The 23,420-nt window shown below is 34.3% G+C and overlaps 1 protein-coding gene across 4 annotated transcripts in view; it reads left to right on the top strand.

Annotated features, from left to right (window-relative positions):
- The window catches only part of LOC137626301 (uncharacterized), a 61,163-nt gene that overhangs the window by 29,675 nt on the left and 8,068 nt on the right, over positions 1-23,420 (top strand). The window lies entirely within an intron of this gene.

Here is a 23,420-nt window from a genome sequence, read left to right as displayed (position 1 = left end):
GTTTTCCTTCTGCATTTGATTGCCACAAAATATCAGTAGTACTGTATATCACTAACTTTTGATCACTGTATTTTTCCGCATAAAAAATTGTTAATGTTATAGTGGGATGGCTTAAATATAGGCAAATATGTCTTGTATATTCTATGATTTATTTCAAACATATTACTACCATATAAAGTGGAGAAAAAAATTGTCATGTCATAATCTTCAACTGGTTCATAGAGAGTTTTACATTATCATAAGGTGTTAGCCTTCTAACAAAGGTATATAATTACAATGATTAGAATTATAAATACATTCTAAACAAATTGAAATATCTAAATGATGAGTTCCAGTTTACACAATGACATTTTATATCCAATCACATGTATCAGTAAACATAATGGGATTTTCGGGTTTGGTATACATTCAATCCCAAAATATGTTCTTTTATGTGTGATACTTTTTCTTTACTGTCAAAGTCTGAAGTGAGGATCATAAGATTCTGAACATAAGTTATAACAAAACCATAACAGCCTTTTACAATCCTATATCCTAGTACTCATTCATGTTAACTATGTACACTGGCCAGCACACAAACATAACTCGGTACATTTGAGGGACTGCTTTTTGCAACCACATTGTGAGGACTTGCCATCCTTTCTTGCAGCCACAACAAATTATTCTCTACTAATATTTGTTGCCTCTAGCAATGCAATCCTCGGAGGCTCCCAACTTTGTCCACATCTTTGCCAACCCTGTATTACAGGACTTGGTATCTCAGGCCTAGTATTCAAAACCTACTCCTTGATTCGTAGCTCTTCTGTGTTGTTTCAGAGCACCGTCTATACAAGGAATGTTTCACATTTGTCTTCCCTTTTGAACAAACAGTTCTGTCCTTGCTTTATTTACTTCATTCTGTTCGCTCATTTTATCATAAAGGAGAGCAACTAAATTTTTAAGGAATGCTATGCATAATATTGGTATGGCTAATGGACACCTTGCAAGTTCGACAAAAGCTCCTGTAACCTGTGGGTGTGTGTTTCAAGCATTCCAACACTAATGCTTTGCCTCTTCTAGCAAACGATGATGTATCATAACCTGTAAATGCATAGAGTATGGCATGGGCATGGCCATGGCAAGTTCAGCATCAAGAGATGATACAGTCTCATGGACTGGTACACCTTATGCTACTACCCACAGTTCTTGCATTTTCATTCTCCCAAAATGCTGTTTTTATTAGGATCTCTTGACAGCCTTTGTCAGCTGCATCCTTGGTGTAAAGAATCACTCGTGTGTCACTTCCTTATGAGAGCAGGGGGATAGGTATCATATCATCCTTGTCTCGAGTACTTCGACACATTCTGTCCCATTGTGATACACTTAAGTCCTTTTCTGACTGTGTTATCTGCAATATTTGTGAGCTTAAGTATTCAGAGTTCTCTGTTGTCACTTTCTTATGAAATAATTATTCCAGTTTGATGGAATTCTTGCAGTTAGTGCAACACGTCTACGAGTTCCCATACCATGTTTAGACTTGGTGCAACTTATGAGGTTGTCATGCTGGTAGACATTCCTCACACAAAGACAAATGGCAGTCTGAAGATAGAAGTTTATATGAGTAAAAACTTTAGGATGACATAGCCATTAACGGTTGTTGTATCCTCAGGCTCAAGATTATGACTACTACTACTCTAACCATGATCGCAGCATCAACGTTCTGGGTTACGTAATCCTTTGGTTTTATCATCTCCAAGCAGCTAAAACATGTCACTCTTACCTTTGGGAGTTTGCTGTGCATCATATTCAGATATACTTGAAAAATATGGCTGGTTTTCATGTTTAAAAAGTTCCTCAAGGTTTTCATTCCATGTTTGTGAAGCAATGCACAACTTTGAAAATAATCTATCACTTTTTATGTCAGCCACTGAACATTTCTCTTATGTTTCTTCTTTCAAATGTGGTCAAGTATAAAGTTGTAATTTGTTCTTCAGGATGGGTCTGTTATGAACTTGCCGCAGGAAACTAACCTTTTCTCAAAGAAAAAACATAGTTACTGATGCTTATATGAATATTATATGATCAAAACTTTTTATTAATACTTACACATGTTTTGTAAATCTAAAATTTGAACAAAAAAGTGAAAAACAAAAATTATTCAAAGCAAAATTAGGCATTTTAGGAACAGAATGAATATTTCCACTGATCACCATGCAGGCAACTTCACCTGCAACCAGGGGTTGCTCTTAGTGTTTCCATATCCAGAATGATTTCCAGAAGTTGTATGTATCTTAGACCTTAGCCACTGAACTTTGTGTATTTTGGGTATCCTAAACCTTTGACTAGACAAACATTGCCATCCAATGCACATCTTGTTATACTACTGTATACCCCTTAAGTAACAAATCTATCACTAGGTAATTTCTTGCTTTTATTTTAGGAAAATCTTTTCTTTGGACATACGGTGAATTTTATTTGTCTCGTCTCTCTTCCACCTCTTAAACATTATGACATCCTCTTTCTTAGACTCAGCCTCGATACTCTACTTCCATAAATAATAGATTGTTCACCATTTTGTCCATATAGACTAAATATGCCGCATAGGCTACCTGACTCGACATGAAATTAGACTAACGAACACTTCAGTTATGCCAGCACTTTAAATACACTATCCATTCTGTCTAGAACTCTCTCAAACCAAGCTGTAAAGGAAGATGGAATTTGTGGTGGTAGGCTAATAAATCATGAAATATATTCATTAAAAATAATAGCTATATTCCTTTCTAAATATGCCTTGCACTGATATTCATAACCACCTATTCATGCTCTAGTACAAAATCTCTAATTCTAGTTGGTTTTTCATACACTCTTACTCTTGTCATATTCTTTTTGCTCAAAGTCTGACCTTTTTATTGAGCTATTTGATCCTCTGTTGTAAATTTGGCTTGTCATTCACAGTCACTTGTACTTACTCTTACACAAATCACTGAGGTCATTTATTTTGTGTTAGTTTTATCACCTTTTATCCATTTCTCCAAATATTACCACCATCCATTTCTGACATTCCTTTTTTCATTAGTCCAAGTCTCTTATACATGGGCATTACACAACCAGCAATGCCGCAGTATGTATAATCTTGTTTTGTATTATTGCGCATTGTAGCAGAATGGCTCTGCTGACCACAATTTCAGCACCCCCACTAATTAAATCCACATACTATTGCTTTATGGCCTAGCTTTATACACTGGTGGTGTTTGTCTTGCTTCGCTGTGCTAATTCACACTATGATCATCTTTTGTGCAACCAAACTGTATATCTGCCTTCATTCATGGTTTGACCCATTCTGTTACACCTAAAACCCCTTTTAAGTTTGACTTTCATTCATTCATTCATTGTATCCTTTTCATGACTTGCAGTCTCGCGTGTTGTCAGTCTTCCATTCCTGGTACATTATATAATCTTCTACCATCTGGTTCTCTCACACTTTCATTCCTGTAGTATTTATCCAGCAACTTTGCCATAGCATTCACCAAGTTAGACATTAATGAATCTTTATACAGTACTGCAAGTTATTTACTCTGGGATACTCTTTTCTCTGCTTTCTCTTCCACATACACACTACATTATAATTCATGATCTTCCATTAGTTCCTATACTTCATCCTACTGTATTTCCATATTCCATTTACTCATCTTAATTCTCCTGCATTTTCAAATGGGTTAACACTCACACGGCATGAAATATTTAAATCCTCGTCCCTTACATCCTCATTCCGTCTCCATTCTATGCCATATACATCTCCGATCATTTTCCCCATTCCTTTTTCAAACTCTTCCTTCTATCTTATTTTCACATCTTTTTATTCTTCTCACCTGATCACTCGACCTTTCTCACTCACACTCATAAGTCTTTTAAAAAACGGCGTACTTCTCATACAAAATTAACCAAAGAAACTGCATAGTTCTTGCACCCATAATCTTGCTTATTGCATCTCCATGTATCTCTCTCCTTTCAAACAATACTGTGGTATTATTATAGAGGCCCTGAAGTTTGTTGACATAATCTCAGTAACAAGAGATGTAAAGTAGAGAAAGCCATAAGCTATTGCTTCTGTTAACATTATTTCAGTACATAGTTACTCTTGACTCTCCAATTCTGTCTGCTTACTTATCCTTACTCATATCCATTGATGAGTACTGTCTGGTATTTGCTTTTACATAGTACTTTTCTCACAGCCATGCACTTTGACACAATTTTTTTTGTACTCTTATTCACATTCCAGGATGCTATTGCAAGAGTTAGAAGTCTATCTTCTTTCTCTGCACCTTCAATTCTTCACATTTTTTAATGTGTGCTATCCTTTCTTTCATTATTTCTGTCTTCTTTTTCTGCACCATCATTTCAAAACATTTACTTAATAAGGTCTGCTATCCTTTCTTTCATTATTTCTGTCTTCTTTTTCTGCACCTTTAATTCTTCACATTTTTTTAATGTATGCAATCCTTTCTTTCATTATTTCCGTCTTTTTATGCACCTTGAATTCTAAAAATTTTCTTATTGTGTGCAATCCTTTCTTTCATTATTTTTGTCTTCTTTTTCTGCACCTTTAATTCTTCACATTTTTTTAATGTATGCAATCCTTTCTTTCATTATCTCCATCTTTTTCTGCACCTTCAATTCTTCCCATTTTCTGTATGTATGCAATCCTCTCTTTCATTATTTCCTTTGAGGTTTTCAGGGAACCTCTTTTGGTTTTTATCCCTTTCACTAACCTCCTCAGTGCTTGTTTTCCTTCCTAAATATTTCATCCTTATTTTCTCTTCCTTAGTTCACTTCTCAAAGCCTTCAATTCATCTTCCATACCACACTTCCAAACTGTAAAGTCTAAGCTCACTCACACTATTCTTTATGAACCCAGTTGAATTGGAGCCCAATGAGTAATGCCCACGTTAGGCCTGATATATTATTGCTTTTATTATTATTATTTTCTAAGCTACAACCCTAGTTGGAAAAGCAGGATGCTATAAGCTCAGGGGCTCCAATGGGGAAAATAGCATGATTGGAATTTATAGGAATCAGAAGTAATCATACACTTACTTTTTTTTTCTATTTATTTACCTGGTTACCCACTTACATAGTCACTTTCATACACTATTTATCATCAATAATAGTTTTGAAATTGACTCATGCAGTACTATTTTCTTAAAACATATTAACCTTCACTTTCTTCACTTTTCATAGTAAAAGTACTGTCTTTCTAAAAAAAACCTTTGCTACATTTTTAACTTGATCAATGAATCAACTTAATGTTTACAATATTTAATCTAATGAACTTATAATAAATTCTTTATTCCTCAAGTATTAAAAATATTTTACATGCTTTTCTCTTTTAGATTTAGCTATACAGTACTGTACATTTGCCCACTCTCTTACTCATGAAAAGTCTAAACACATTGGTAAATCTCTTACAGTAATATAGCATCTGAAACTTTTCAAATATGTTTTGCACTTATCACTTGTCAGCATGAAGACATATTTGCTACAGAAGCCACTTTACTTGAGACCGCATTATTATTATTATTATTATTATTATTTGCTAAGCTACAACCCTAGCTGGAAAAGCAAAATGCTATAAGCCCAGGGGCCCCAACAGGGAAAATAACCCAGTAAGGAAAGGAAAGAAGGAAAAATAAAATATTTTAAGAAGAGTAACATTAAAATAAATATTTCCTATATAAACTATGAAAACTTTAACAAAACAAGAGGAAGAGAAATTAAATAGAATAGTGTGCCTGATTGTACCCTCAAGCAAGAGAACTCCAACCCAAGACAGTGGAAGACCATGGTACAGGTCATGCTAACCTTTTCAAAGCATGCAACAACTACTTCTATTCTCCACTCGTCATTCAACTAATAGAATACTTATATGTATTGACCAAGAATAGTTTATGAAACAGCATAGATACAGAACATATTCTCCATTATTTATTCAGTTCCATTTGATCGTAAATCTTTATACTAAGCTGCATTCCTTTGCAATTTATAAAGCTTTTTTTAGTTTCTTAAATATATTTTAAACAATTTCCTGTTTTGTAATAGCCATATGTTTCTTCTCTTTATTCTTGATTGCCTTACTCGTCTATCGTGCCTACAGCTTGTCTTCTCGTCTGGTTAGCAAATGCGTTTTTTTTTATTCATTGTAGCTTTTATATTTTGTAGTTTTCATTTTCATCCCACTTCATATTTTTCAAATCTCTTCCTACCCTCCTATACCAACAAACAGTTCCTACTGTACCCAGAAATTCATGGTGAAGTTAGATGAAATACCCATTTATTTTACCATGTTTCTTGAACTCTCAAACTACAATTAATCCATTTTCACCTTTATTTTTACACTAGTACCCATTTACACAAAGGCACTTTCGTACACTTGGTTTTATTTTAGATAATGATCTTTATTCTTAACTTCATAAAAATATTATACTAAGTATTACCCCTGTTTTGCAGATGTTAATAGTATTGTTTTAAAAAACTACTTGATACCTACCTGTCATGAGGCCATCAATTGAAGCTGCGTTCCAACTTATACTACAGTATTCTCTTTCCATTGTCATCTCACATCACTAAATTACATGTAAAACCTTTTTTCATCTTTTGGATACTGTATACATTCTTTTCAAGTATAGGACTCATCTCTTGAAATCCATTTTTATAGCCAGGTCTACCAAACTTTATTTTTAATAAATTCCTGACATTCCCTTTTTCACATTTTAACTAATTACACACGTTCTCCGCATGGTGTTCTATTCCACAACCTGTACATTGGCTTCTTAGAGGCTGACATATTTTTAGAAAATTACCCTGCTGGCCCTGATTACGGCACTCACATACTTGCTATGTGGTGTAATCCAGTACTCGTGAAACATTTACCGTAATCTGACTTCTGTAACAATCTTTCACACACTGATCTATTTTGCCGGAGCAAAACAGATACCCATTGACCACCTACTCATTCTTCTTCTGACCCATTCCACTGTAGCTGAAATACCCTTCAATCTGCCTTTTCTTCCTATATCCCTCTTAGACTTGCAGTCTTCTCTCTTTACTCTTGTGTTGCCAATATTACACTTCTGTACTTTCATTCACACGATGCCCTTTCTCTCCGCAACCAAAGCGAGGGCCGAGTGACCAACTTCATTAAACCCAATTTATTCAATCTTAAACCCCTTCCAGTTTGAGCCTTTCAATCTTTCTTGTATCTCTTATGATATACTGGGTATACAGTATAGTGTACTCTTTTGATCTGTGACACTTACGATTCCACAGTATTTATCCTGAAATTTTGCCTAACTTTCACGGGATTGCTCATCAAGAGTAAGTCTATATACCTTCTATTATGAAACACAATTTTCTCCTTACTTTCTCATATATACACTATATCCATTTCTTGCATTCATATCAATTTTTCATCATTTCCTGCACACCATCTCATTTAAATCATTCATTTAACCATCTCATTTTATCCTTTTCTAAATGGTAAACACAGACACTGCTCACTAGAGTAGCCAAGAAATTCTTTATCAACACCCTACAGTCATTTATATCCTTGTTTCCACACAGTACTTTTTCTTTCCTAAAGTCTCCATTTTAATTGTATATATCGTGTCTAGTTTTGTCCCGGTCTGTCTTCTTGCAATTCTTTCTTCTTTGTTTAGTAACTGTAACGTGTCTATCATGAAGCTCTGTTTCGTGCCACCGCGATCAGTTATTTTACTGACAATAGCCAACATGAAGTCTCACTCTTAATCTTGATTTTCTCCCTTCCCATAGGCACTAGCAAGGAAGTCATCTTTCTACTTCATTCCTCCATTGATTTACCTCCTTTCTGGGCTCACTATCCATGCACCATTGCAATGTATTTTATTAAAATGTTTGGGTGCTTTCAAAAGTACAGTACAGTACTTCACATGGAAACTTATTACTGTAGGTATTTGGTTTTTATAAAAGGATAGCAGGGTTCAAGTACTTTAAACTGTTCAGTAGGGTATATAGGAAACATAAAAGTAGCTTTTTAAGGTGGAAATACATCTTGTGTCGAAGATAGCTTTGCTTCTGGTCTCTTGGAACAAATTCATGATGTAGAGTTGGGTGTTACTGTACTGTAGTGGTTGCACTTACATCCATATTTCTCTCTCCTGACTTTTTGCATAACTCCATCCATGAAGATAATGAGTCAGACTTATTAAGCCTCTTTTTATTGTTTTTATTATTATTATTTTCTAAGATACAACCCTAGTTGTAAAAGGAGGATGCTATAAGCCCAGGTGCTCCAATGGGGACAATAGCATGATTGGAATTTATAGGAATCAGAAGTAATCATACATTTACTTTTTTTTTTTATTTATTTACCTGGTTACCCACTTACATAGTCACTTTCATACACTATTTATCATCAATAATAGTTTTGAAATTGACTCATGCAGTACTATTTTCTTAAAACATATTAACCTTCACTTTCTTCACTTTTCATAGTAAAAGTACTGTCTTTCTAAAAAAATACTTTGCTACATTTTTAACTTGATCAATGAATCAACTTAATGTATAAAATATTTAATCTAATGAACTTATAATAAATTCTTTATTCCTCAACTCTTAAGTAAATTTGACATGATTTTCTCTTTTAGATAATAAATTCTTTATTCCTGAACTATTAGATAAATTTGACATGCATTTCTCTTTTAGATTTAGCTATACAGTACTGTACATTTGTCCACTCTTACTCACTAAAAGTCTAAACACATTGGTAAATCTCTTACGGTAATATAGCATCTGAAACTTTCCAAATATGTTTTGCACTTATCACTTGTCAGCATGAAGACATATTTGCTACAGAAGCCACTTTACTCGAGACCGCATCATCCTTTTCAACAGTCACTACTATAGATATTATCGGTCATACTAACCTTTTCAAAACATGCAACAACAACTTCTATTCTCCACCCCTAATTCAACTAATAGAATACTTACATGTATTGACCAAGAATAGTTTATGAAACAGCATAGATACAGGACGTAATCTCCATTATTTATCGTTCCATTTGTTCGTAAATCTTCATACTAAGCTGTATTCCTTTGCAATTTCTATTGCTTATTTTAGATTCTTAAATATTTTCTAAACAATTTCCTGTTTTGTAAAAGCCATATGTTTCTTCTCTTTATTCTTGATTGCCTTACTCGTCTATTGTGCCTACAGCTTGTCTTCTCGTCTGGTTAGCAAATGCGTTTTTTTTTATTCATTGCAGCTTTTATATTTTGTAGTTTTCATGTTCATCCCACTTCATATTTTTCAAATCTCTTCTTACCCTCATATACCAACAAACAGTTCCTACTGTACCCAGAAATTCATGGTGAAGTTAGACAAAATACCCATTTATTTCACCATATTTCTTGAACTCTCAAACTACAATTAATCCATTTTCACCTTTATTTTACATTAGTACCCATTCACAAACAGGCACTTGCGTACACTTAGTTTTATTTAAGATAATGATCTTTATACTTAACTTCATAAAAAATGTTATACTAAGTATTATCCCTGTTTTGCAGATGTTAATAGTACTGTTTTAAAAAACTACTTGATACCTACCTGTCATGAGGCCATCAGTTGAAGCTGCGTTCCAAATTATACTACATTATTCTCTTTCTATTGTAATCTCACATCACACATTACTGTACATGTGAAACCCTTTTTCGTCTTTTGAATACAGTATGAATTCTTTTCAAGTATAGGACTCATCTCTTGAAACCCTTTTTTATAGCCAGGTCTACCAAACCTTATTTTTAATAAATTCCTGATATTTCCTTTTTCACATTTTAACTATTTACACACGTTTTCTGCATGGCGTTCCATTCCACAACCTGTACATTGGCTTTTTAGAGGCTAACATATTTTTAGAAAATTACCCTGCTGGCCCTGATTACGGCACTCTCATACTTGCTATGTGGTCTAATCCAGTACTCGTGAAACATTTACCGTAATCTGACTTCTGTAACAATCTTTCACACACTGATCTATTTTGCTGGAGCAAAACAGATACCCATTGACCACCTACTCATTTTTCTTCTGACCCATTCCACTGTACCTGAAATACCCTTCAATCTGCCTTTTCTTCTTATATCCCTCTTAGACTTGCAGTCTCCTCTCTTTGCTCTTGTGTTGCCAGCATTACACTTCTGTACTTTAATTCACACGATGCCCTTTCTCTCCGCAACCAAAGCATGGGCCGAGTGACCAACTACATTAAACCCAATTTATTACATCTTAAACCCCTTCAAGTTTGAGCCTTTGCATTCTAGAATTCTGGGTATACAGTATAGTGTACTTTTTTTATCTGTGTCACTTACGATTCCACAGTATTCATCCTGAAATTTTGCCATAACTTTCACAGGGTTGCTTGTCAAGAGCAAGTCTATATGCCTTTTATAATGAAGCACAATTTTCTCCTTACTTTCTCATAATATACACTATCCATTTCTTGCATTAATATCAATTTTAATCTCAATTTTTCACAGTTTCCTGCATACCATCTCATTTAAATTATTCGTTTACGCATCTCATTTTATCCTTTTCTAATTGGTAAACACAGACACTGCTCACTAGAGTAGCCAAGAAATTCTTTATCAACATCCTACAGTCATTTATATCCTTGTTTCCACACAGTACGTTTTCTTTCCTAAAGTCTCCATTTTAATTGTATATATCGTGTCTAATTTTGTCCCGTTCTGTCTTCTTGCAATTCTTTCTTCTTTGTTTAGTAACTGTAACGTGTGTATCATGAAGCTCTGTTTCGTTCCACCGCGATCAGTTATTTTACTGACAATAGCCAACATGAAGTCTCACTCATCATCTTAACCTTCTCTCTTCTCATAGGCACTGGTATGGAAGTCATCTTTCTACTGCATTCCTCCATTGATTTACCTCCTTTCTGGGCTCACTATCCATGCACCATTGCAATGTATTTTATTAAAATGCTTGGGTGCTTTCAAAAGTACAGTACAGTACTTCACATGGAAACTTATTACTGTAGGTATTTGGTATTTATAAAAGGTTAGCAGGGTTCAAGTACTTTAAACTGTTCAGTAGGGTATATAGGAAACATTAAAGTAGCTTTTTAAGGTGGAAATACATCGTGTGTCGAAAATAGCTTTGCTTCTGGTCTCTTGGAACAAATTCATAATATAGAGTTGGGTGTTACTGTACTGTGTAATGTTTGCACTTACATCCATTTTTCTCTCTCCTGACTTTTTGCATTACTCCATCCATGAAGGTAATGAGTCATACTTATTAAGCCTCACATGTTATTGTTGTTGTTATTATTATTTTCTAAGATACAACCCTAGTTGGAAAAGCAGGATGCTATAAGCCCAGGTGCTCCAACGGGGAAAATAGCACGATTGGAATTTATAGGGATCAGAAGTAATCATACATTTACTTTTTTTTTTTTAATTTACCTGGTTACCCACTTACATAGTCACTTTCATACACTATTTTATCATCAATAATAGTTTTGAAATTAACTCATACAGTACTATTTTCTTAAAACATATTAACCTTCACTTTTCATAGTAAAAGTACTATCTTGCTAAAAAAATTCTGCTACATTTTTAACTTGATCAATGAATCAACTTGATGTATAAAATATATAATCTAATGAACTTATAATAAATTCTTTATTCCTCATCTATTAAATAAATTTGACATGCTTTTCTCTTAGATAATAAATTCTTTATTCCTCAACTATTAAATAAATTTGACATGCATTTCTCTTTTAGATTTAGCTATACAGTACTGTACATTTGCCCACTCTCTTACTCACCAAAAGTCTAAACACATTGGTAAATCTCTTACGGTAATATAGCATCTGAAACTTTCCAAATATGTTTTGCACTTATTATTGGTCATACTAACCTTTTCAAAACCATGCAACAACAACTTCTCTTTTCCACTCCTCATTCAACTAATAGAATACTTATATGTATTGACCCTGATTAAATTGTGAAACAGCATAGATACAGGACATAATCTCCATTATTTTTTCAGTTCCATTTGTTCGTAAATCTTTATACTAAGCTGCATTCCTTTGCAATTTATAAAGCTTTTTTTAGTTTCTTAAATATTTTTTAAACAATTTCCTGTTTTGTAATAGCCATATGTTACTTGTCTTTATTCTTGATTGCCTTACTCGTCTAACATGCCTACAGCTAGTCTTCTCCTCAGGTTAGCAAATGCATTTTTTGTATTCATTGTAGCTTTTATATTTTGTAGTTTTCATGTTCATCCCATTTCATATTTTTCAAATCTCTTCCTACCCTCGTATACCAACAAACAGTTCCTACTGTACCCAGAAATTCATTGTGAAGTTAGACGAAATACCCATTTATTTTACCATGTTTCTTGAACTCTCAAACTACAATTAATCCATTTTCACCCTTATTTTACACTAGTACCCATACACACACAGGCATTTTCGTACACTTAGTTTTATTTTAGATAATGATCTTTATACTTAACTTCATGAAAATGTTATACTAAGTATTACCCCTGTTTTGCAGATGTTAATAGTATTGTTTTAAAAAACTACTTGATACCTACCTGTCATGAGGCCATCAATGAAAGCTGCGTTCCAACTTATACTACAGTATTCTCTTTCAATTGTAATCCCTCATCACTACATTACATGTGAAACCCTTTTTCATCTTTTGGATACAGTATGCATTCTTTTCAAGTATAGGACTCATCTCTTGAAACCCATTTTTATAGCCAGGTCTACCAAACCTTATTTTTAATCAATTCCTGACATTCACTTTTTCACATTTTAACTATTTACACATGTTCTCCGCATGGCGTTCCATTCCACAACCTGTACATTGGCTTTTTAGAGGCTAACATATTTTTTAGAAAATTACCCTGTTGGCCCTGATTACGGCACTCACATACTTGCTATGTGGTCTAATCCAGTACTCGTGAAACATTTACCGTAATCTGACTTCTGTAACAATCTTTCACACACTGATCTATTTTGCTGGAGCAAAACAGATACCCATTGACCACCTACTCATTTTTCTTCTGACCCATTCCACTGTACCTGAAATACCCTTCAATCTGCCTTTTCTTCTTATATCCCTCTTAGACTTGCAGTCTCCTCTCTTTGCTCTTGTGTTGCCAGCATTACACTTCTGTACTTTAATTCACACGATGCCCTTTCTCTCCGCAACCAAAGCATGGGCCGAGTGACCAACTACATTAAACCCAATTTATTACATCTTAAACCCCTTCAAGTTTGAGCCTTTGCATTCTAGAATTCTGGGTATACAGTATAGTGTACTTTTTTTATCTGTGTCACTTACGATTCCACAGTATTCATCCTGAAATTTTGCCATAACTTTCACAGGGTTGCTTGTCAAGAGCAAGTCTATATGCCTTTTATAATGAAGCACAATTTTCTCCTTACTTTCTCATAATATACACTATCCATTTCTTGCATTAATATCAATTTTAATCTCAATTTTTCACAGTTTCCTGCATACCATCTCATTTAAATTATTCGTTTACGCATCTCATTTTATCCTTTTCTAATTGGTAAACACAGACACTGCTCACTAGAGTAGCCAAGAAATTCTTTATCAACATCCTACAGTCATTTATATCCTTGTTTCCACACAGTACGTTTTCTTTCCTAAAGTCTCCATTTTAATTGTATATATCGTGTCTAATTTTGTCCCGTTCTGTCTTCTTGCAATTCTTTCTTCTTTGTTTAGTAACTGTAACGTGTCTATCATGAAGCTCTGTTTCGTTCCACCGCGATCAGTTATTTTACTGACAATAGCCAACATGAAGTCTCACTCATCATCTTAACCTTCTCTCTTCTCATAGGCACTGGTATGGAAGTCATCTTTCTACTGCATTCCTCCATTGATTTACCTCCTTTCTGGGCTCACTATCCATGCACCATTGCAATGTATTTTATTAAAATGCTTGGGTGCTTTCAAAAGTACAGTACAGTACTTCACATGGAAACTTATTACTGTAGGTATTTGGTATTTATAAAAGGTTAGCAGGGTTCAAGTACTTTAAACTGTTCAGTAGGGTATATAGGAAACATTAAAGTAGCTTTTTAAGGTGGAAATACATCGTGTGTCGAAAATAGCTTTGCTTCTGGTCTCTTGGAACAAATTCATAATATAGAGTTGGGTGTTACTGTACTGTGTAGTGTTTGCACTTACATCCATTTTTCTCTCTCCTGACTTTTTGCATTACTCCATCCATGAAGGTAATGAGTCATACTTATTAAGCCTCACATGTTATTGTTGTTGTTATTATTATTTTCTAAGATACAACCCTAGTTGGAAAAGCAGGATGCTATAAGCCCAGGTGCTCCAACGGGGAAAATAGCACGATTGGAATTTATAGGGATCAGAAGTAATCATACATTTACTTTTTTTTTTTTAATTTACCTGGTTACCCACTTACATAGTCACTTTCATACACTATTTTATCATCAATAATAGTTTTGAAATTAACTCATACAGTACTATTTTCTTAAAACATATTAACCTTCACTTTTCATAGTAAAAGTACTATCTTGCTAAAAAAATTCTGCTACATTTTTAACTTGATCAATGAATCAACTTGATGTATAAAATATATAATCTAATGAACTTATAATAAATTCTTTATTCCTCATCTATTAAATAAATTTGACATGCTTTTCTCTTAGATAATAAATTCTTTATTCCTCAACTATTAAATAAATTTGACATGCATTTCTCTTTTAGATTTAGCTATACAGTACTGTACATTTGCCCACTCTCTTACTCACCAAAAGTCTAAACACATTGGTAAATCTCTTACGGTAATATAGCATCTGAAACTTTCCAAATATGTTTTGCACTTATTATTGGTCATACTAACCTTTTCAAAACCATGCAACAACAACTTCTCTTTTCCACTCCTCATTCAACTAATAGAATACTTATATGTATTGACCCTGAATAAATTGTGAAACAGCATAGATACAGGACATAATCTCCATTATTTTTTCAGTTCCATTTGTTCGTAAAGCTTTATACTAAGCTGCATTCCTTTGCAATTTATAAAGCTTTTTTTAGTTTCTTAAATATTTTTTAAACAATTTCCTGTTTTGTAATAGCCATATGTTACTTGTCTTTATTCTTGATTGCCTTACTCGTCTAACATGCCTACAGCTAGTCTTCTCCTCAGGTTAGCAAATGCATTTTTTGTATTCATTGTAGCTTTTATATTTTGTAGTTTTCATGTTCATCCCATTTCATATTTTTCAAATCTCTTCCTACCCTCGTATACCAACAAACAGTTCCTACTGTACCCAGAAATTCATTGTGAAGTTAGACGAAATACCCATTTATTTTACCATGTTTCTTGAACTCTCAAACTACAATTAATCCATTTTCACCCTTATTTTACACTAGTACCCATACACACACAGGCATTTTCGTACACTTAGTTTTATTTTAGATAATGATCTTTATACTTAACTTCATGAAAATGTTATACTAAGTATTACCCCTGTTTTGCAGATGTTAATAGTATTGTTTTAAAAAACTACTTGATACCTACCTGTCATGAGGCCATCAATGAAAGCTGCGTTCCAACTTATACTACAGTATTCTCTTTCAATTGTAATCTCTCATCACTACATTACATGTGAAACCCTTTTTCATCTTTTGGATACAGTATGCATTCTTTTCAAGTATAGGACTCATCTCTTGAAACCCATTTTTATAGCCAGGTCTACCAAACCTTATTTTTAATCAATTCCTGACATTCACTTTTTCACATTTTAACTATTTACACATGTTCTCCGCATGGCGTTCCATTCCACAACCTGTACATTGGCTTTTTAGAGGCTAACATATTTTTAGAAAATTACCCTGCTGGCCCTGATTACGGCACTCTCATACTTGCTATGTGGTCTAATCCAGTACTCGTGAAACATTTACCGTAATCTGACTTCTGTAACAATCTTTCACACACTGATCTATTTTGCTGGAGCAAAACAGATACCCATTGACCACCTACTCATTTTTCTTCTGACCCATTCCACTGTACCTGAAATACCCTTCAATCTGCCTTTTCTTCTTATATCCCTCTTAGACTTGCAGTCTCCTCTCTTTGCTCTTGTGTTGCCAGCATTACACTTCTGTACTTTAATTCACACGATGCCCTTTCTCTCCGCAACCAAAGCATGGGCCGAGTGACCAACTACATTAAACCCAATTTATTACATCTTAAACCCCTTCAAGTTTGAGCCTTTGCATTCTAGAATTCTGGGTATACAGTATAGTGTACTTTTTTTATCTGTGTCACTTACGATTCCACAGTATTCATCCTGAAATTTTGCCATAACTTTCACAGGGTTGCTTGTCAAGAGCAAGTCTATATGCCTTTTATAATGAAGCACAATTTTCTCCTTACTTTCTCATAATATACACTATCCATTTCTTGCATTAATATCAATTTTAATCTCAATTTTTCACAGTTTCCTGCATACCATCTCATTTAAATTATTCGTTTACGCATCTCATTTTATCCTTTTCTAATTGGTAAACACAGACACTGCTCACTAGAGTAGCCAAGAAATTCTTTATCAACATCCTACAGTCATTTATATCCTTGTTTCCACACAGTACGTTTTCTTTCCTAAAGTCTCCATTTTAATTGTATATATCGTGTCTAATTTTGTCCCGTTCTGTCTTCTTGCAATTCTTTCTTCTTTGTTTAGTAACTGTAACGTGTCTATCATGAAGCTCTGTTTCGTTCCACCGCGATCAGTTATTTTACTGACAATAGCCAACATGAAGTCTCACTCATCATCTTAACCTTCTCTCTTCTCATAGGCACTGGTATGGAAGTCATCTTTCTACTGCATTCCTCCATTGATTTACCTCCTTTCTGGGCTCACTATCCATGCACCATTGCAATGTATTTTATTAAAATGCTTGGGTGCTTTCAAAAGTACAGTACAGTACTTCACATGGAAACTTATTACTGTAGGTATTTGGTATTTATAAAAGGTTAGCAGGGTTCAAGTACTTTAAACTGTTCAGTAGGGTATATAGGAAACATTAAAGTAGCTTTTTAAGGTGGAAATACATCGTGTGTCGAAAATAGCTTTGCTTCTGGTCTCTTGGAACAAATTCATAATATAGAGTTGGGTGTTACTGTACTGTGTAGTGTTTGCACTTACATCCATTTTTCTCTCTCCTGACTTTTTGCATTACTCCATCCATGAAGGTAATGAGTCATACTTATTAAGCCTCACATGTTATTGTTGTTGTTATTATTATTTTCTAAGATACAACCCTAGTTGGAAAAGCAGGATGCTATAAGCCCAGGTGCTCCAACGGGGAAAATAGCACGATTGGAATTTATAGGGATCAGAAGTAATCATACATTTACTTTTTTTTTTTTAATTTACCTGGTTACCCACTTACATAGTCACTTTCATACACTATTTTATCATCAATAATAGTTTTGAAATTAACTCATACAGTACTATTTTCTTAAAACATATTAACCTTCACTTTTCATAGTAAAAGTACTATCTTGCTAAAAAAATTCTGCTACATTTTTAACTTGATCAATGAATCAACTTGATGTATAAAATATATAATCTAATGAACTTATAATAAATTCTTTATTCCTCATCTATTAAATAAATTTGACATGCTTTTCTCTTAGATAATAAATTCTTTATTCCTCAACTATTAAATAAATTTGACATGCATTTCTCTTTTAGATTTAGCTATACAGTACTGTACATTTGCCCACTCTCTTACTCACCAAAAGTCTAAACACATTGGTAAATCTCTTACGGTAATATAGCATCTGAAACTTTCCAAATATGTTTTGCACTTATTATTGGTCATACTAACCTTTTCAAAACCATGCAACAACAACTTCTCTTTTCCACTCCTCATTCAACTAATAGAATACTTATATGTATTGACCCTGAATAAATTGTGAAACAGCATAGATACAGGACATAATCTCCATTATTTTTTCAGTTCCATTTGTTCGTAAAGCTTTATACTAAGCTGCATTCCTTTGCAATTTATAAAGCTTTTTTTAGTTTCTTAAATATTTTTTAAACAATTTCCTGTTTTGTAATAGCCATATGTTACTTGTCTTTATTCTTGATTGCCTTACTCGTCTAACATGCCTACAGCTAGTCTTCTCCTCAGGTTAGCAAATGCATTTTTTGTATTCATTGTAGCTTTTATATTTTGTAGTTTTCATGTTCATCCCATTTCATATTTTTCAAATCTCTTCCTACCCTCGTATACCAACAAACAGTTCCTACTGTACCCAGAAATTCATTGTGAAGTTAGACGAAATACCCATTTATTTTACCATGTTTCTTGAACTCTCAAACTACAATTAATCCATTTTCACCCTTATTTTACACTAGTACCCATACACACACAGGCATTTTCGTACACTTAGTTTTATTTTAGATAATGATCTTTATACTTAACTTCATGAAAATGTTATACTAAGTATTACCCCTGTTTTGCAGATGTTAATAGTATTGTTTTAAAAAACTACTTGATACCTACCTGTCATGAGGCCATCAATGAAAGCTGCGTTCCAACTTATACTACAGTATTCTCTTTCAATTGTAATCTCTCATCACTACATTACATGTGAAACCCTTTTTCATCTTTTGGATACAGTATGCATTCTTTTCAAGTATAGGACTCATCTCTTGAAACCCATTTTTATAGCCAGGTCTACCAAACCTTATTTTTAATCAATTCCTGACATTCACTTTTTCACATTTTAACTATTTACACATGTTCTCCGCATGGCGTTCCATTCCACAACCTGTACATTGGCTTTTTAGAGGCTAACATATTTTTTAGAAAATTACCCTGTTGGCCCTGATTACGGCACTCACATACTTGCTATGTGGTCTAATCCAGTACTCGTGAAACATTTACCGTAATCTGACTTCTGTAACAATCTTTCACACACTGATCTATTTTGCTGGAGCAAAACAGATACCCATTGACCACCTACTCATTTTTCTTCTGACCCATTCCACTGTACCTGAAATACCCTTCAATCTGCCTTTTCTTCTTATATCCCTCTTAGACTTGCAGTCTTCTCTCTTTACTCTTGTGTTGCCAGCATTACACTTCTGTCATCATCATTTCAGCCTTCAAAAGTCCTATGTTGGATGTAGGTCTTCCCCAGGTTCCTCCACAGACTTCTATCGCAAGCTATTCTGTGCCACTGTAGCTTATGTTGGTCTAAGTCATCTCGCCAGCGGGTTTTTTGTCTTCCTCGGTTTCTTGTGTATCCTCGGGGTGTCCAGAAGGTTGTTCGTGATGTCCATCGGTTGTCTGTCATCCTGGCAATGTGCCCCGCCCAGTTCCATTTGAACTTGCTAATGGTTTCAAGGATATCCATTACTTTAGTTTCTTGACGTATCCATTTAGCTGTTTTTCTATCCTTCCATGTTAGATTTAGTCCTTCCATGTTAGATTTAGACACTTCTGTACAGTACTTTAATTCACACGATGGCCTTTCTCTCCACAACCAAAGCATGGGCCGAGTGACCAACTTCATTAAACCCAATTTATTACATCTTAAACCCCTTCCAGTTTGAGTCTTTGCATTCTAGAATTCTGGGTATACAGTATAGTGTCCTCTTTTGATCTATGACTAACAATTCCACAGTATTCATCCTGAAATTTTGCCACAACTTTCACGGGGTTGCTTGTCAAGAGGAAGTCTATATGCCTTCTATTATGAAACACAATTTTCTCCTTACTTTCTCATATATACACTATATCCATTTCTTGCATTCATATCAATTTTAATCTCAATTTTTCACCGTTTCCTGCTCACCATCTCATTTAAATTATTCATTTACCCATCTCATTTTATCCTTTTCTAAATGGTAAACACAGACACTGCTCACTAGAGTAGCCAAGAAATTCTTTATCAACACCCTACAGTCATTCATATCTTTGTTTCCACACAGTACATTTTCTTTCCTAAAGTCTCCATTTTAATTGTATATATCGTTTCTAATTTTGTCCCGTTCTGTCTTCTTGCAATTCTTTCTTCTTTGTGTTGTAACTGTAACGTGTCTATCATGAAGCTCTGTTTCGTTCCACCGCGATCAGTTATTTTACTGACAATAGCCAACATAAAGTCTCACTCTTAATCTTAACTTTCTCCCTTCCCATAGGCACTAGCAAGGAAATCATCTTTCTACTGCATTCTTCCTTTCTGGGCTCACTATCCATGCACCATTGCAATGTATTTTATTAAAATGCTTGGGTGCTTTAAAAAGTACAGTACTGTACTTCACATGGAAACTTATTACTGAAGTTATTTGGTATTTATAAATGGATAGCAGGTTTAAAGTACTTTAAACTGTTCAGTAGGGTATATAGGAAACATAAAAGTAGCTTTTTAAGGTGGAAATAAATCGTGTGTCGAAGATAGCTTTTCTTCTGGTCTCTTGGAACAAATTCATGATATAGAGTTGGGTGTTACTGTACTATGTAGTGGTTGCACTTACATCCACATTTCTCTTTCCTGACTTTTTGCATAACTCCATCCATGAAGATAATGAGTCAGACTTTTAAGCCTCACATCTTTACCACCACATTAGTTATTGCCCTCTCGATACAACTCTTACATGCTTCTATAAAACATTCACTTTTCTAAGCTTTTATTTTCAATGTATATAGTACCATACAATCTCATTTTCACCCAGAATATACCTTCACATATTATCATATTTTTTTGGTGTGCCATAATGCTTTTTATTCATTTTACTTTCCACAAAACTGAATTGTAATCAATGTATGATCCACGCACCCTCTTCAAAATCCACAGTTCCTCCCCTTACCAATTTTTCTTTCATCTTCATTCCTTTGGCAATCAAAATTGTACCATACACCTTTCTTAGTATGTCAAGTAACATTTGTCCCCTATAATTCCTACAAGACTTTTATCTTTATATTCATTCATTATTTCACCAGCTTTGCATCCTGTAGGCTAGCTTTAAAAACCCTGATAGCCATTTAATCACACTTATCACCACTCCAGTGCAGCATCTGGTTTGTAATATCCTCTTGTCTTCCTATTTTTGAACCTCTTAATTACTTCCAGTGCAGCATCTGGTTTGTAATATCCTCTGTCTTTCTATTTTTGAACCTCTTAATTACTTCCAGTGCAGCATCTGGTTTGTAATATCCTCTGTCTTTCTATTTTTGAACCTCTTAATTACTTCCAGTGCAGCATCTTGTTTGTAATATCCTCTGTCTTTTTTATTTTTGAACCTCTTAATTACTCTATATCTTCACCAGTCATTGACTACGTGCAGATTTAGAAGTGTTGTGGCAAGTTGTAATGGGCCTGAACTGCAGGTGTCCCCTATAATCCAGAGTCTGTACTCTGCACGTTGGTGCACTGACCCTAGAGCAGGGGAACAATATTTCTTTGGTATTGGGCTGTATTGAATTCCCTGTTCTAGCCTTGAACAGGAAATTCATTGGAGACCACAGAGCACCTCCCCAAAAATTAGTTTTTCCTTTGTCAAAACTCTGTTTGTAGTCTTGCATCACTAGGTCCTGCCACTGTAGTATGCTTCACATTCAATTAATGAATTTTGTTCTTTCTGACATTACAGTTTTTTGTCACTTATTCAGTTACATTTGTTCATGACATATCTCTTCTTTCTAGCATTCTCGGTATACACTTCAACTATTTGTTTCCTCATTCATTTTCTTAGTATCCATCCAGAAACTTTGCCCTGACATTCACCAAGATTACTCTTTGGCAGATGTATAATAGTTATATCCTGAGATAGTAGTTTATCCTTTCTTTCTTTCCCATGCACACATTACTTCCATTCCTCACACTTAATCATATTCAAGCTTATGAGGTTCTTTAATTTTCACAGCATCATTATGTCTCATTTTCCTTTTCAAATTGATAAAATTACACTATCAACATTTATATATCCTCCCCAAATTTTCACTTCTTCACTCATTCTGGTGATTTTCTATCCATGATGGTGGTAAATATTAATTATAATTGTCCAATTACAAATGACCTGTTGCCTTTAATTGATAGGATGTACTGTAGTATCCTCCACAGAGAGACAAATTACTTACCTGGAACATACTACAGCTCCCTTTACTTTATTGATTCTCAATTTGATAAATATTCACCATTCTCCTAAACATTCACTACCAGACCAACCATGTTCAGTTTGTACATTTGCTTCTTCGAGCCTTATGCTTCCTGGGACAATATCCTTTCTGACCACAATTTTCATTCCCCTTACTCTGTAAAACCCACTCTTGCTGTATGACATAGCTTATTACACTTTTAGAACATTCATTCACATGATGCATTTTCTTTAGTATCTAGTGACCACCTAAATTATTATTCTTCTATTGACCTAAGCTATTACATTTAAATCACATTTTAATCTGACTTTTGATTATTCGCATTCTCTCACACTCTCATTCCCATAGTATTCATCCAGAAAGATTACTATGACATTCACTGGGTTACATGATCTACTGTTTCCAACACACCATCCCATTACAATTTTCCATTTACACATCTAGTTTTCAGTCTATGCATGCATGTCTTGTCTTATTTTTTCTAATTCTATCTGCTACAAGCTTAGTTTTTGTCTTAATGGCAGCTCTTATCATATTCACCTGATCACTCGACCTCTCACAGATTCATAACTGTTCACCCACACGCATAATTGTCATAAAAAAGTGAGCCAATTTCCCTTCTGAAAAACTGCAAAATTTGTACATTCCTAATTATTTTTTTTCAAAACTACCACTAATTTCTCTTCAAACCACTGTACTGTATACTGTACTATCAGGGACTTTTAGTAACGATATCTTAAAGACTTTTCCTAAATTCTCTTTGATTTGTTCATTATATTTGCTTTCTTATCCTTACCCATTTGACCTCTTATTTGTTGGTGAATACTTTGACTTTGCTTTTCTTCTTCTTCTTTGTCTACATCTTTTCCCACTTTTATGTGGGGTCGATATATCTGGCCAGTGTTCTCCATCTACCTCTGTCCCACACTTCATCACCGGTTAATCTCACAATCGCCACTGGCCATATTGGTTTTGGCTAATTTTTCATGGCTGGATGCTTTTCCTGCTGCTAACTCTCCCCATTTACCCCCGGACTTGGGACCGGCACCAAGTTGATGCTGGCTTGTCCCCATCAGTGGCTGGGTTTTTTACTTTGCTTTTATGTAATTTTATTAAAACTGCATTTCTTGACATCTGCTTTTCTTAGTACCCTCGTTCAACTTCCTGCGTGCTGGTGTAGGAGA

Source organism: Palaemon carinicauda, chromosome 33 (assembly GCF_036898095.1).
Source record: "Palaemon carinicauda isolate YSFRI2023 chromosome 33, ASM3689809v2, whole genome shotgun sequence".
Classification (NCBI taxonomy): Eukaryota; Metazoa; Arthropoda; class Malacostraca; order Decapoda; family Palaemonidae; genus Palaemon; species Palaemon carinicauda.
Note: the sequence above shows the minus strand (reverse complement) of the source record. Positions and strands in the feature narration are given on the sequence as shown.